The sequence below is a fragment of the Hylobates moloch genome, unplaced genomic scaffold (assembly GCF_009828535.3).
Source record: "Hylobates moloch isolate HMO894 unplaced genomic scaffold, HMol_V3 SCAFFOLD_5, whole genome shotgun sequence".
Classification (NCBI taxonomy): Eukaryota; Metazoa; Chordata; class Mammalia; order Primates; family Hylobatidae; genus Hylobates; species Hylobates moloch.
This window is the reverse complement of record NW_026652280.1, coordinates 83,164,962-83,181,048: the sequence shown is the minus strand read 5'-3', so window position 1 is coordinate 83,181,048 and position 16,087 is coordinate 83,164,962. Positions and strand designations below refer to the sequence as shown.

At 59.4% G+C, this 16,087-nt stretch overlaps 2 protein-coding genes across 11 annotated transcripts in view; one reads left to right on the top strand and one right to left on the bottom strand.

Annotated features, from left to right (window-relative positions):
* The window catches only part of MACROD1 (mono-ADP ribosylhydrolase 1), a 168,737-nt gene that overhangs the window by 105,066 nt on the left and 47,584 nt on the right, over positions 1 to 16,087 (top strand). The window lies entirely within an intron of this gene.
* The window catches only part of FLRT1 (fibronectin leucine rich transmembrane protein 1), a 90,867-nt gene that overhangs the window by 63,639 nt on the left and 11,141 nt on the right, over positions 1 to 16,087 (bottom strand). The window lies entirely within an intron of this gene.

The following is a 16,087-nucleotide window of genomic DNA, read 5'->3' as shown; positions in this document are numbered from 1 at the left end:
CACTCTGGCTTCCCTGAGAAACCTCGCTGCAGAGTGGGAGACTGAGGCAGGGCCACGTGCCTTTGCTGCTCCATCCCCAGCGCCCAGGACAGCGCCTGTACCTGGTGGTGTTCAGGAAACAGAGACCGAGCTTGTACAAGAGTCTCACAGTCACCTCTGTTTGGGTGCCAGAGTGCGGGAGGAGGCTGCGCCAGATTGGCTGAAATCTGTGATGCTTCCTTCAGCCCTGTGTGAGCGAGTCTTCCGCCTATGCCCAGTTGGTTCCGGGGTATGGGCAGAGGGCTAGGCAGACAGAAGACCTCCAGGTGTGGGAGGGCCTCTGCATATGCCTAAGCCAGCCACAGACGCAGGACTCCCTCTGGGAGACACCCAAGGCTCGTCACTCACTCACTGATTGATGCGTTTACTGAGCACCTACTGTGTGCCAAGTATTATGCAAGGCACAGGGGCTACTCCAAGAAGCAAAGGGGAGGTGGAACCCTCATAGTGTGGCAGGACCAGGCCCCTGGGGGTGCTCGGCCAGAGGAATCCCTGTCTCAGGAAGTCCAGGAAGGCTTCACGGAGGAGAGGGGCATTGCAGCACAGCTAAGCAGACATCCCCAGGCAGAGAAGGGGCAAAGGCATGCCAGGCAGAAGCTTGGGACAGGACAGAATCTCAGGACAGGATTTGTTTGGGAAAGTAACTAACAGAAGCAAGTAGAAGGGGGCAGGGGGCTGGGGGTGGCGTGGTGGTGGCAGAGGCCCAGGAATTTGAGTCCAGCCTGGGCAACATAGCGAGACTCCATCTCTACAAAAAAAAAAAAAAAAAAAAGCCAGCGTGGTGGCACACGCCTGTGGTCCCGCTACTTGGGAGGCTGAAGTGGGAGGATGGCTTGAAGGATGGCTTGAGCCCAGGAAGTTGAGGCTGCAGTGAGCTGTGATTGTGCCATTGCACTCCAGCCTGGGTGACAGAGTGAGACCCTATATAAAAAAAAAAAAGTCTCATTTACTCCTCTAAAAATTAAAATTGGACCTTGATAGTATAATATCAAAAGTGCCCTGGCTGCCTAACTTGGAGCCAGAGAGAGGCATGCTGATTCGGACCCCATCTACAGATAACCCAATGCAGCAAATAGGGGGTGGTGCTCAGAACCCTGAATGGTGAACAAGGCCGGTGATCACAGTGCAGAGCCGGGGAGGGGCTGCCTGGGGGGACTGCGGGGTCAGAGGCAGGCGACTTGGAAAGCCCACGCTGCTGTTGGGCTCAGGAGGCACCCCAAGGTCCTGGGAGGCTGGCCTGGGGTCTGGGCGGGCCAAGCCCATTCCTCTTGCCTAGTAGAGGGCCCTCAACTCCAGGCTGCGGGCTGGGGGCGGAGGCTCAGCGTGAAGGAAGGGCAGACGGCTGCAAAGTCGGCGCGCGGAGCATCCATCTGCCCTGACAGCCAGCAATTACACCGTGTGATCGCCAGATTACTCCAAATGCATTTATTACAGGGGTTAGAAGCGGGGGACTTATTTACTGGCAAATCCATACTCATTACAAGACTCAGCCTAGCCTAGACTGAAAACAGCTCAACTGAAACAAATAATTACCAAAGTCCTTCCAGCGCGAGGCTCTCAGGTGGTTGGGAGTGGGGGGGGACGCCAAGCCCTTTCCATCAAGACAAGGGAGGAGGAGGCCGCGGTTGAGGATGCCTGAGTCGGGGAAGGTCGACGCCAGCCCGCCCCGTCGCCTGGCCGCCCTGGAGCCCCGCCGCCGCCGCGGTGCGCATGCTCGCCAAGGTCATGAATATGCAAAGAGCCTCGGGGGCGGGGCTGACACGCCCGGCCTGGAGGGCTTTGGCCCCGTTCACACCCGCCTACTCCGGGACCCGGGCGACCCGGGGGCTGCAGGACTCAAAGACTGGGCATTCGAGAGGTAGAAATGAAAGTCTCGCATTTTCCAGTGAAAATACATTGGGCTCGGCACAGAGCACAGCCCCGAAGTTGCTGAATGAATGAATGAATGAATGAAAACTAATGAACTAAAGAGAAGCGCAGACAGGCCTTGCCCCAGGTCACGGCGTCCGGAAGAGAACCCAGTTTCACCAGTTCTAATCCTCAGGCTGTGGGCGCATGGGAGGCCACTGCCCAGGGTATCCCCAGGCTGGGGCCTGCTCCAGGTACCCCTCACAGCACACACAGCTTCGACCTCGGAGCCGCCAGGCATCTGTGAGGGCCTGGAGTCGCGGGCAGCCCCGACAGGGGCCCCAGGTCCCACATGCCTCCCGCACCTGCCTGGGACTCTAGGGATCCGGAAACAAAACCAATTCGAGGCCTTCTGGGTCTGGCAAAAAAGGCTGGTGTTCTGCTGGACTCCTGCTCCCCATTTTACAGATAAGGAAACTGAGGCCCAGATCGGCCTGCAGGCGGAGGAAGAGCTTCCGCCGCTCCCGGAGCTCTGGGGCCTCCTGGGCGCCCGCGTGGGGAGCTGTCAGGCCGCTTGAAATGTGGGCCCGGCCTCTCTGCCCGCTGGGCAGATGCTGGCACCGCCGTCTGCGCCTTAAATATTCATTCACTTGACAGAACACTAATTAAACAAAGTAAGGTGCATTATTACTTGATTAAATTTTTTATTGGCAGCTTAATTGGTCTGTTAGTTGCCCCTTAGGGAGTTGTTCGCCATTCCCCCCTGCTGTGTGGGAGGGGGGCCCCTGGACGTCCCGCACCGCCCTTCCCGGCCCTCAGTGCCACAGGGTGCCCCGGTCCCCCAACATCCCCCAAGCGCCCCAGCTGCTCAGGAGGTCGCGGTTGCCAGCCTCGCCTTGCTGGGCCCTATTGGATCAGTAGCAACCAATCAGCGCCTAGGGGCGGGCCTCTCGGGGTCAGGACCCTTGGAAGACCCAAAATGATTAACTGAGAAACTCAGGAGAGGGAATAGACCCGGACTCAGAGGGGAAGGCCTGCGTTTGCCTCAGCTGGGAGTAGTTGAGTGACCTGCCTCTCTCTGTGCCTAGGCCTCAGTTTCCCCATCTGTACCACTGCAGGGCTGGGCCTTTCTGGCCCACCATCCATCCAAGAGTCCAGGTACCCCGAGACCCTTGCGGAGGCACACACAACTTCCTGCCCATGGCCTCTGAGCTGCCTGTTCCCCAGATGAGAGCGGAAGTGCCCTGCAGGGGGACCTGGGTACCTAGGGTCAGCCTGTGGAGGGGCATGGGATGCCCTCTCAGAACAGGTGGGCCCACCCTTCCCTGTCCAGCCTCCAACCCTGAGGGGACATGTCTTCCTAACCCCACTACAGGGAGCAGGGCAGCCTGCTGGGCTGCGAGCCTCTTGGGATAAGCCCACAACGCCTCCCATGTCAGTGGCTACACACATCCACCTTCAGTGGAGCCAGGACCTGCAAGACCCTCTTCGCAGGGCAGCACCTCTCACCTGCTTCTCCCCTCTCCCCGCCCGGCAAGAGGAATCTGGAGCCAGCCTTTGCCCCTTTTAGACAGGCTGCCCCTCCTACTGCTCCCCAAGTCTGTCCTCTGGGGGAAACACAGAAGAGGAAGAGAAGAGGCCGGGCGCGGTGGCTCACGCCTGTAATCCCAGCACTTTGGGAGGCCGAGACGGGCAGATCACGAGGTCAGGAGATCGAGACCATCTTGGCTAACACGATGAAACCCCGTTTCTATTAAAAATACAAAAAATTAGCCGGGCGTGTTGGCGGGCGCCTGTAGTCCCAGCTACTCGGGAGGCTGAGGCAGGAGAATGAGGTCGTGAATCCAGGAGGGGGAGCTTGCAGTGAGCTGAGATCACGCCACTGCACTCCAACCTGGGGCACACAGCGAGACGCCGTCTCAAAAAAAAAAAAAAAAGAAGAGGAAGAAAAGGACCAGGGGCTGTTCCATCCTTTTAGCACTAGTCAAATTTCCACGTGAGCCTCAGTTTCCCCCAGTGCAAATTGGGTGCCCATCCTTCCTCACTCCATCCAAAGAGCATCAGGCACTCCTCAGCCCATTCAGTAGACAGTGAGCTCCTGTTTTGAAGGTGGGGGCAGAGGGGGAAATGGAGCCCTCCCAGGGTAGCCTGGGTCCATGTGTCACTCACCCCCCACCTCCAGCTGTGCCCAGGTGTGGCCCAGGCCAGAGTGAAGATGGAAGCTCCCCTATCGCTGGTCCTATACCCCCCCTTGCCGGCTGCCCTCTTCACACCCTCCCACCCTCCAGAGAGGATCCAGGCCCTGGCCGATGACAGAGGAATCGTCTAGCCACCCCAGAAGCTGCCGCTGGCAAGCAGGAGGCGAGGTAATTGGCATCGCTGGCCAGGGAGCAGGAAATGAGTGGTTGCAGGCGGCGTGGAGCGGGAAGCTGTTCAGTGTCATGGGCCTTATCTGGGAACAGGCTGCCCAATTACAGGGCCGTGCCCGCTGTACCCGGCAGCTGCCGGCTCCTCCACCACCCCCTCTTCAGTGTCCTCGTGGCATCTCTCAGGCCTGGGCATCTGCTGCCCCTTCCAAAAGGCACAAGGCAGCTGCCTGGGAAAAGGCCTGACCTGCTCTTCACCCACCCAGGTGGCAGCTACAGGTGCCCCCTCATCAGGCCTGGCATACAGGGGAGGCCCCCCCCAGCCCTCCTCACCTGCAGGTGACTGTCTGGGCTAAGCCCTGCCTGGGCTGCCTCCTATAAGCATCCCTTCGGGTGGGGGCTGAGATGGGCACCAAGGAGCACAGCAGAGCCGACAGTAGTCCCCAGCTGCTCATCCGAGAGCACCCTCGGGGCAGGAGCAGGTTACCCTGCTCAGATGCCCACCTCTCTACCAGCCCCAGAAAGAGAGGATTAGTCATTTCGTGGGTGGACAGCATTCCACCGTCTATCCCAGAAACACAGTCGCTGGGGGCTGCAGTAAGGTGTCATGGATTAGGAAAATAGGCCTGTAATGGGTTCGCAATTGTTCCTAGCGCAGCCCAGTGTCGCAGATTACACTGCGCATTACTCAGTGGCTCACAGATGGTGGCAGGCCAGCTGTCCCAGGAGGCTGAGCACAAGATGGGGTGGCAGTGGCAGCGTTGTCTTGGGAGCCCAGGGGTGGCACAGTGGAAAGAAAACTGGCTTTGGGGTTAGACCCACATGAGTTCAAATCCTGTGACCTCACGAATTCATGCCTCGGTTTCCACATCTGTAAAGTGGGGGTGCTGCTGCCTGCTGGACCCGCGAACATGCACAGCACTGAGTACAGAGTAAGCGCTCAATAAGTGGCTGTCCCCTTCCTCCTCCTGGGCCATGTCAGGCACCCCTTTGTGGGAAGGTCTCCCTCAGGTCTGGGTACAGATAGAGTGGGGGAGCAGACACCCTGGGGACCCTGTAGCCCCCTCTCTTGACCTTGACCTTCAAGGGGTCCAGGCCCTTGGGTATAGGTCCTGCTCGGGCAGTGACCAGCCAGATGGCCTCAGGATGCCAGCCCCTCTCTCATCTGTAAAATGGGTGTGGCAGCTCTTTGGCTGGAGAGCTGGGCTTGCCTCCACACCAGCCTTCCTGGCTGGCTGGGGCTTCCTGAGGGGAGGGACTGGGTCTGGCCTCTCTCTGTCCTCAGAACTGGCATGAGCTGGCACCGTGTGGGTCACTTCCCATGAGGTTTTAAATCTGCTTCGGTAGGTGAAACTGTTCACCAAGCAAGAGCTGTGCACATACAGGGTGGATGAGGGGTCCTTGCGGCCTGAGCAGAGGGACCCCACCTGCTCTCAGTCTGCAGGGAGGAACCACCAATGGGCTGTCCTGTCCCCTACGTTCAGCCCCCAGCCAAGCTGGTCCCAGAGGCTGCCCTTTCTCCCAGCCTTATAAACACGGGGCTGGCTGTGGCCCAAAGTGGCACAGGGGCACCCGGGTCCAGCAAGCACTCAGGGAGCCAATGAACACACAGGAAGCCCTGTTTCGTGAGAGCTGGTGTGACGCAGGCTGGCCTGCAGGGAGGCCTGGAGCCTGGGAACCCAGGGCAGGCTTGCTTAGGGGGGTGACACGGGCGCAGAAGCTGAAAGGAAGGGCCAGGACTGTCCCCGGGCTGGGTGGGGAAGCTGGGGGAAAAGGAGGGGCTGTCCTGTGGCAGTGAGCCTGATGGGTGCAGACCAGCTCCAACCCTGGTACCTTGGGTCTAGGGAGTGTAGATGAGTTTAGAAGGCAGAGTGGGGGTCGTCCCAGGGAGTGGAACAGGCCTTCCACCAGCCAGACCCCTTCCTTCAGCCCAGGGTTCACACTACCCCATCCCACCCCAAGGGGTCCCCAGGATGGACCTCACACCTCTGCTGGGTTCTCGGTTGTCCCCTATGAGTGCTGCTGGTGGGCACAGCCCTGGGTGGTGCCTGTCCCCCGTGACCTGTCAGCCATGTTTCTCCATCACAACCAGCCCTGGCTGCTGCCGTCCGGACTCAGGGCTGGCCAACCTGGCCGCAGCCTCTGGGGCGTGAGGTTTGGGCCGGGTCCCCGGCTGTTGCCTACAGATGGAGACCCAGGCTCCGTCTCTCCGTCCGTCTGTCTTCTCTCTAGTAGAGCCTCCTGTTCCCGCAGCTGCTCCCCCTTCCTCCCCACCCTCCTCCCCACAGGCAGCCTGGTTGGGCTGTGGGTGTGAATTTCCACTAGGAGAGGGGGCCTGTTCATTCTGGCACTGAAGCAGAGCCTAGGCAGGGGTAGGGGGTAGCGGGAGGAGCAGGAAGCAAAACGGGGAGGGGCTGCAGCAGGGACCCTGGAGACAGGCTGAGGCCCAGCTCCCTCAGCCTCTCCCATGGGCCCACCTGCTGCAGCTCCTCCAGGGAAGCCAAATGGGCAAAGACACCCAGGCATTTTTGCCTGCACAGCCCAGAAGATGGGAATAAAGTGGGCGGGGGTCCTAACTGCTGGGGCTGCATATTGCCAGGGGGTGGAGCGGACTCCAAGCTCCCTTCCTCCTCCTGCCAACCCTGGCCCACAGGGAGGACAAACTGTGCTCCCATTCTGTGGACAGGAGGCCCGAGGCCCAGAGGACCAACAACGTGTCCCTCCCAGGAGCTCCCCGGGTGCTGATACGGCTGTCGGCTGCAGGCAGCATGGCATCTGTCCCCCACCTGCTGTGCCCTGCCTGCCAAAAGCCCTGGAAGGACAATAGCAGACCCAAGAGTCACCGGCCTGGCCTGGCTCTAAGAATGGTACCCAGAAAGAGGCTGAATCCCACCAACCAGCATCCTCTGTATGAAAGGGGAAACTGAGGCAGTGCAGAGGAGCAGGGAATCCCCCTGCCACTCCCTCCCATGGCCCATCATCCATCCATCCATCCATCTGTCCACCCGTCCATCCATCCAGGCTATTTATTCCTGGTCTAACATGCAGACCCCGGGGAACAGAAGCAAGAGATGATGTCCCTGCCTCTGCTGGGCTGGCTGCCTCGTGGAGGGACAGAGAAAGTCCCCTTGTGCTCTGTGCTGGAAAGGACACCAGTGAAAGGTTCCCTAGCTCCTCTTTAGCCCCCTAGTGGGGCAGGGGAGCCACTTAGGTTGGGGACAAGCAGACCCTGGGCCCCAGGAGCTACCTGCCCCGCCACTAGCTCCCATCCCGGCCTGTGCAAAGCACTCATCCCCCATGGTTTCTTGTGAATGAAGGGCAACTCCACCCACCCAGAAACCGGGCTGCTTCCAGCTGGTATTTAAAGAGGTGTCTCTGAGTGTGATGATGGCATTTGTTCCTGTCTCCCGCCCACTGCATGGTGTCCCGCTCAAGGCAAATTTGAGGCAAAGCTACTGGCTGCCCCTCACCCTGCTCCCAGCCCAGAGGAGCACCTCCTGCAGGCTGGGCTTCATGCCAGGCCCTGTGCTGGGCATGGTGGATCTGAGGACAACTAAAGCCCAGGGCTGCTCTCAGGACACACAGGTTGGCAGTGATGAGGGTCACCTTCTGGACCAGGCTAGGGGAATCTGGGAAGGCTTCCTGGAGGAAGGGCTGTCAGCATGGGAAAGAAAGGAAAAGACCAGTGGAGTCTGGATGGTAGTGGGAGTAGGAAAGGGCTGGTAGGAGATCCTGAGCCATCCTGAGAAATTCAGTGGTGAAGAGCAGGGGAGAAAGAGGGCAGTCACCAAGACAGAAAGAGTAGTGGGGGTATTTGTCATGGGAGATGGCTAGAATTCCCTTAAAACCTGGCTGGAAAGCACCACCCAACGAAGGGGTGGCCACTCGAGGAGACAAGATGAGTGACACAGGAGGACCCGTCGAGGCAGGAAGGGGCTGGCCAGGCGGGGGTTCAGGCAGGAACAAGAAAGTTTGTTGATTTGGCAGCAAGATGGAGGGGAATGTCTATCTTCTTCGAAAAGCAGGAGGTGAGGTTGTCTCTCTCCTCAGCAAGTACTCCACCCATTTTAAAGATGAGGAAACGGAGGCCCAGGAACCGTGGCTTGCCTTGGTAGATGGACCAGCCTGGGGCCTGCTGGTTGGCTGTCACTCTGCATCCCATCCAGCATCTCTGAGCAGAGAGAAGATGCAAGGGGTGAGGGCTGCTGAGGGCACCGCACAGCGAACCCAGCACCCACTTTGTTGATATTTACTGGAAACACCCTGGATTTATAGTGCGGTGTTTGCAGAAGAGCTCAAAGCCTATCAGGCTGGCTGCCGAAAGCACTCAGTCTCCTGGAGAAGTGGCCGCTTCCTTCCTTTGCAAACTTGTTAATAATCCCCGTTGTCAGGCAGTTCTTCCTCTGTCTAACCTAAATCTCTCCTGTCATGACTTGAGCCAACTCTCTCCTGAGCAAGGTGTGGTCTGTCTTCTCAACCCCGGGGAGACCTAAAGACGTCCCCAGGGAGGTTGGGGCCTCCCTTCCGCTTCCCTGCCCTGACCCTGGCTAGCTGTGGGGCTCCACACTCCTGCCTGGTAGGAGAACTCAGGGGCCGTGGAGCTGGGCTCCTCATCCCCATTTGCAGGTGGAGGTGACAGCTGCTTGCTGCCACCAGGGCCAGGGCCTCACTTTCTGAACCACACCGGAGTGAGGAGTCAACTAGATCACAGTGCAGAGCGCCCAGCACGGTGCTGGAGCGCAGGAACGGCTCCATGCCATGCAAGGATGACTCCGGGCCAGCAGAGGTGGTGGGGGGGATGACGGAAGGAACTGGGGATGCGGCCTTGCATCTTAGCCCTGCCCCTAGCTCCCATGTGACCTTGAGCACTCCCCTCCCCATCTGCAGGCAGGCAAGGGGCTCGGGATGCTGCTATAGGGCTCAACCCCACTGGGCTAGAAGCAACCAAGGCCCCAGAGAGCGGAAGGCAAGGGAAGGAGAAAGTAGGGGCTCCAGGCCCCCTAAGCCCCTTCCCCCAGGCAGTCACACCTGCTGAGGACCCCGCTGAGCTAGTTGCCCCCTGTAGATCCCCAGGGTAGGGGCCCCACATCCCTCCCGCTTCCTGCTCCCACTCTGGCCCTTGCGTGCTGTTGGTGTCTGAGTCCAGGGTTGTCCCTACAGCCTCAGACCAGCCTTGCCTCGCCAACCCAGGCCTGAGTTCCTGGCCACACTCCAATGGGGGCCACAGACATCCCCGCCCCAGCCTGACCCTGCACCTCAGCGCCCCTGGAGGGAGGGCTGGCCTCTAAGTCCAGATCTGCAGGAAACCATGGGCTGTGACAGCCCCAGTTAACAGAGCCCAGCCTGCTTAATCTGCTTCATTAAAGGCACTAATTAATTGGCTTAATTAAAAGGGTAACCTCAAAGCCAGGAAAACTACCTCCTAACGAGGCCCAAGGTGTACTGAGGCAGCCAGCCTAGCAGCTAAAGAGGGGAGCCTCACCCCACCCTGCTCCCCAGCACACCCACCCCTGGGCCCCAAGCCCAGCCCCAGCTCTCAGCCTGGGGCCTGCATGAGCCTGGTGACTGCACCTTCTTGGTCCCTGCACACCCCTCAGGCAGGCCCAGCGTGCTGGAGGGAATCGGAAGCCCCACATTCGGAGGCTGCAGCACACTGTTTGGCTGCAGTTGAGAGCCCGGGGTGTAAGCGACCGAATGTAATTAGACCCAAGCACAGGCAGGTTGCAGCCAGGGGTGGGGAAAGAGAGATGGCCGTGACCGTGAGGCCAAGCCTGGCCTATCTGGAGAGTAACTGGGTGGAGTAGTGGTGGGCTCTGGCAGGGGCATAATTAAGGCTGCTGGCACCACGGCAGAACCCCACCTGGGCAAAGGGCCCCTGGACCACCAGCTTCCATGATCACAAAGTTCTGGAGTTGGGAGAACCAGGCTTACATCACAACTCCACCTCCAGGAGCTGGGAGGTTGTGGCAGGCTACTTGGCTTCTCTAAACACCATTTCCTCATTTGCAAAACACTATCAGGGATGCCCAGGTCGGGTGCCTTCCCAGGTGGGCCCTCCCTGGACTCAGCAGGAGACAGGGCTGGGATTGATTGGCCATGTCTGCCAAGGGCAGCGGGTGAGGAGTAGAAGCTCAGATACTGTCCTGCTCCTGACCATCCTGCCAACCTCAGAAGGGCTAACTCTGCATGTCAACATTTAAACCTTCCCACGAGCTGGGCCCAGGCCTGCCCCTATAGTCCCAGCAACTGGGGAGAGAGACTGAGGTGGAAGATCGCTTGAGGCCAGGAATTTGAGTCCAGCCTGGGCAGCCTAGTGAGACCCCCATCTCTTTAAAAATTTTTAAAAACTCTTTCCAGGGTCACAGGGAAATAATTCTCACAACTTCTCACATTGTTTCAAGGCCTCACAGCAAAAAAAGTTGTTTTTTCCCCCGCCCCGACAATGCTTATTTGGGCTTCCTGCCATCCTTCTAGATTTAGAACTGAGCATCCCTGGTTTGGCACCAGGGCTCTGGGTGCCTTGTTGGGAGCCATCTTCTGGCCCCAAGGCCACTCTTTCTCACTGCAGGGAGGAGAGCCAGGGCTTCCTCCAAGGGATTTGCTCCAGTGCAGGGACTCTGCCTTCCTCCTTCCCAAAATGCCCCCCCTAGATACCAGCCAAGTTCATTAGCAAGCCCCCAGCTCTCGCCTGGACCCCCTCTCATCCAAGCAGGAATGGCATAAACACATAACACTGTCCTGGCACCAGTGGCCTTGGAGTATCCAGTCTCTACCTCTCTTGCAGCCCCCCCAGAGAGGAAAGGCAGGGCCCCACGATGGGATGGCCATGGCCCCCAATATCCAGAGGATCCTAGCTAGGCCCTGATGTCCCTGGGGGTGGACAGGGAATGACGCCATGGGCAATGGGCACCCTCAGAAGTTGTCCTGAGAGGGACTGGGCTGCAGGGCTATCTGGCCAGCCCACTGTTGAGGGAGGAGCTCACCAACCTCGGCCCCTGCCCCTATCAGCTCCGGGCCGTGAGCTCGGAGAGGGCTGATGTACACACTGCCACCAGCCCACCGCCTGCTCCACACAGGAATGGCAGTGGTGGCACAAGGCCGTCTGTCAGACCCGGACAGATTTAGTCTCTGCACAAACAGCTGTTAGCCTGCCCGGCCGACAGCTCTGCCGCCCAGGAGCCAGGAGCGAAGCTTCCGAGAGGGTGCCCCCGCCCCACAACAATGAGACTTAATCAGTGCCACCCTGGGGAGGGTGGGGCTGCCATCACTGTCACCACTGAGTGTCAGGCCAAGCCACCAGAGTCCCTGCTGCCTCCTTAGCTCGTGACCACACGCACCCACCCCACCACCACAGCACCCAGAGGGCTGTCAAGGCTGGTGTCTGCCCAGAGCTACTTCAAAAGAAGGACCAGCCCCTCCCCTCCCCTGATTGGGCACCTACATGGGGTAAGGCTGCTGCCCACATCATCCTGTCTTGGCGCCCCTGGCCCCATGTCACAGATGACAAAGCTGAGGCCTAGCAAGGTGGCTAGGTGAGTGGTCAGGGGGCCTCAAACCTGGGGCTTTGGGGGCCGCACCCACAGGCAGCATCCATGGAGTGGACCTCTCCCCCAGATGTGTGGGGCACAATACTTGAGCCCCAATCCTTGGAACTCACCAGGCTGTCCCCCTGGGCAAGGCTGGTCCAGAGGATTCAGGAGTGGGGCTCAGGGGACGGGCTTGGCTGCCTGCAACAAGAAAGTCTTGGAGGGTCAAGAAAAGCAAGGCTGTGGCCGGGCGTGGCGGCTCAGGCCTGTAATCCCAGCACTTTGGGAAGCCAAGGAAGGTGGATCACCTGAGGTCAGGAGTTCAAGACCAGCCTGGCCAACATGACAGAACCCCATCTCAACTAGAAATACAAAAATTAGTGGGGCATTATGGCATGTGCCTGTAATCCCAGCTACTCAGGAGGCTGAGGCAGGAGAATCGCTTGAACCCGGGAGGCAGAGGTTGCAGTGAGCCATGATCGCGCCACTGCACTCCAGCCTGAGCGACAAGAGCGAAAGTCAGCTGGGCCATGGTCACCGCTGGGTCATGGTCACCGCTGGACAGCCCTCACTGTGTGCCTGGCTTGTCCTTAGCGCTGTGAGGGAGGGCTGTCCTCACCAGGTGACCCTTGGGAACGGAAGCAATAGAGGGTACGGGGGCCAAAGCGTCCATGGCCACACAGCCAGGAAGGGGCAGAGTGGGAACAGTGCTCGGGCATCTGGGTCCCCAACACTGTCACACTGAGGGCTGGCCAAGGGCCTGGCCCCAGGACCCCTACGTGTCCAGCTGCCCCTAGGTGGCCTGCACATTTCAGAAGGGTCAGTGGGAAGAGCACTAAACTCAGTCAAGCTCTGGGCCTCGTGGTAGCTGTGAGTCCTGGGGAGCCACTCATCTCTCAGGGTCTCAGGTCCCTCCTCCTGTGGGGATGGGTCATCGGCCCTCCCTGCATCCCCAGGCTGGGGTCCAGGGAGGGAGGGAGGGGTGGAGGGAGGGGTGGGAGCGGCAGGGTGAGGACGGAGCCTGCACCCGGCTTCCCTGTGGGGCATAAGGGCCGAGGGCCTGGTTTCCCAGCCTCCGGAGAGATCTCGAGGGAAGAGCAGGCCATCACCCTCATCATCACTTTACCAGGCCATTTTTTATTAATATTAATAACATTATTTATAATCTGGCATCCAGGCCTGGGCTGGCCCTGTGCGATCTCTAGGCCAAGAGGGCTCTGAGAGAGGTTTGGCCTCCTCCCCAGGGCCACAGCGTCTTGGTCTGGGACACAGCCTTTCTAGAACAGAGCTGGGGGATGGTGAGGTGGGTCACAGCTCAGCCAGGCCCCAGCCCTAGCAATCAGGGAGTCTGCAGAGACGACTTCACTTGTGGATCCCCCACAGGCTGGCGCCCATTTCACAGATGGAGAAACCAATCCCCCTCGGGATGAGAAGGCAAGCTCAGTGGCAGGACACTGGGCTCTGGGGTGCGCAGCCTGCCCCGCAGATCACTGAGCTGTCTGTCTGCACCCCCAGCCTCCACCCCCTTCAGCAGGCACCTCCAACCCTGAACCATCAGGATGTCTGTGCAGGAGTCAGCAGGTCCTGCAGGACAGGAAGCCAGTAGAACCAGCTGAGCTAGGAGACCAAGACCGCTCGGAGAGGCTGACCTTGGAGGTGTGGCTTGGGGAAGGGGCCTCAGTTTCCTCGTACCTCCCCCATAAGGTTGTGAGGATGAAGCGAGTCATGCGGGTAATGCTCAGAACTGGGCCTGGCGCACAGGAAGTGCTCAGGGGGCCTGCTGACCTCCCTGCCCAGGACTGGCCGTGGGCACCGCTGTGAACAGCACAGCCTTTGGCCATCGGTAGGACCCTGTTCAATCCCCAAGACTTTGGGGATCCTGGGCCAGTCCCTTTTTTGCCTCTCTGTGCCTCAGTTTCCCACTACACAATGGGGTGTTAACAAACACAGTGGTCTCTGGGGGGTCCTTCCAAGAGTGGGACTATGAATGGGGTGGCTCAGCCCTGAAGTCCCCCAGACCTCTCAGGGGCTCTGTCACTTTTCCTCCACTGTTCCCCACTCCAGTGAACGCGATACCTCATCCACAAAGTGCAGGCAAAGGCCCCACCACCTGAAGGACAAATATGTGATCTACCCACCACCCACACTCAGGGCAGGAGGCAGCCAGCACCCCAGTCCGTCTCCATGTGATCTGCCCATCACCCACACTCAGGGCAGTAGGCAGCCGGCACCCCAGTCTGTCTCTCTGAGCATCAGTTTCCTTGGCTCTAAAATGGGATGACAGGCTCTCCCTCACACCAGACTGCTTTGAGGGTCTGGCGAGCTGGCTGGGAGCTCTGTGGGGACAGGGCAAGGGCGGCTTTGGGTCGGCACCATGGGATGGCCCTGGTGCCTGCCCCACCTCGGGTGCTTGGCGGGGATAGCAGCCCCTAGGGCTCAGAATGGGTTCTGGAGTGGGATCCAGCTCTGCCCTTAGAGTTATGGGATCTGGGTCGAATTTCCTAACCCTGCAGAGCCTCAGTTTTCTCATCTCTAAAATGGAGCAAATAACTGCAGGCACCTTGTAGGGCTGCTTTAAGGAATCGGTGATAATGCATAAAGTGCTTAGTGGCAGGAACAGTAAGAATTCCGCTGGGGCCGCAGCCCCTGCTGCCATGACTGTTATTAACCATCCTGCTTGACTTCTGCACCTCTCCAAGCCTGAGTCAGGCCAAGGGCCAGCCCCCTCCATGGCTGGATCTGGGAGCTGGAAGGGCTCCTGGGTCCCTGGCAACCATAGCCTGGCAACACAGACCACACCCGTCCCAGGCCAACGGAGGGTCCAGGGCAGCCCCTCCCCAGGAGGCCCCCAGCCTCCACAGACAAGGGCCTCTGTCCTGCTGACCCTAGGTCAGGGCAGGGACAGTGCACTGGCACAAAGGCTGAGCTCTGTCTGTACCTCCCATGGGGGCAGCTGCCCCTGGCAGACTCTCCTGCCACAATGAGGCCTTTGAGTAGCTGCCGGCGGGAGCTGAGCTCTCCTCGAAGGCCCCCGGCTCTCACAAGCCCTGTCTGTCTGAGAGGCCAGTGCCAGAGAGGCAGCTGTCGTGGGGGCAGGGCCCCTGCCCGGCCCTGCTTCTGGGCCCACTGCCTCCCACCGGTCAGAGCAAGCTGCAGGCCTGAGAGCCAGGCTGGGCCTCAGGCGGGCAAGGCCTGCCAACGTCCCCACTCTGAAGTGGTGGCTCAGGCCCAGCACACAGGGCACTGGGAAAGCTCCTATCCACCATCAGGGTCCCAGGAAGTTGCTGCAGGGCTGGGGCTCTGCCTCCCTGCTTCCTTCTTTTGAGACAGATTTCACTCTTTTCACCAGGTGAGTGCGATGGTGCAATGTCAATCACTCACTGCAACTCTACCCTCCGGATTCAAGAAATTCTCCTGCCCAAAGTGCTGGGATTACAAGCATAAGCCACCGCGCCCGGCCTTCCTTCCCTACAGATGAGTTTCCTCATCTGTAAAATGGAGCCTCTAAGTACATCTGGGCCACTGTAAAGATTAAATGTGATCCTCTGTGAATGCCAGGCAGGTGACGAGGGCTCAGGGAATGCCAAGCTGGTCACTCCTCCACCTGCTTTACGGCTGCTGGGGGTGAAACGGAACAGGACAGGGACCCTATGGCATGGACCTGGCTTCATCTCCTCCGATTGCTGGGTGACCTTGGCCCAGTGACTGAACCTCCCTGAGTCTCAGGTTTCACCTTCTTAAAATGGGCTCACGCTACCCACTCCCAGGGCTGTTGTACAAAGAAATCCATTTATCAGCGAATCTTGGGCCGGGAAGGCTTGCTGGGAGGAGTTGAGGAATCTGACTGCTTCCACAGTTCAGCAGCACCTCGCTGGGGCAGGGGGCTGGCACCACAGGTGGGTGGAGGCAGGCAGTGCCACCTGCACCGCCTTTCATGAGGCAGCCAATGTCACCTGCACCGCCTTTCATGAGGCAGCCAATGTCGGGGACTGAGGGTGGCCTTCCAGACACAGGGAACAGCACATCGAAGGCTCAGAGGTGTGAGCATGCTGGCCGGGGGAGGCACTGGGGCGAGGCTGGTGCATCAGCCAGGGCCATGCTGGGAAGGTCTGAAATGCCAGGCTGAGGGCGCTGGACTTCTCAGGAACTAGGGAGCCACTGATGGTCTCAGAGCTAGTGCGTGACTTGACTGAATTCAAGTTTTTTAAAATGTCCGGCAGTGTCTGGCTAGAGGATGGGGAGAGGAAGGAATGGGGAAGACTTCGTATCACACCGTGAATTCCTGCCTCCACAGCTTAAAGAACGGGC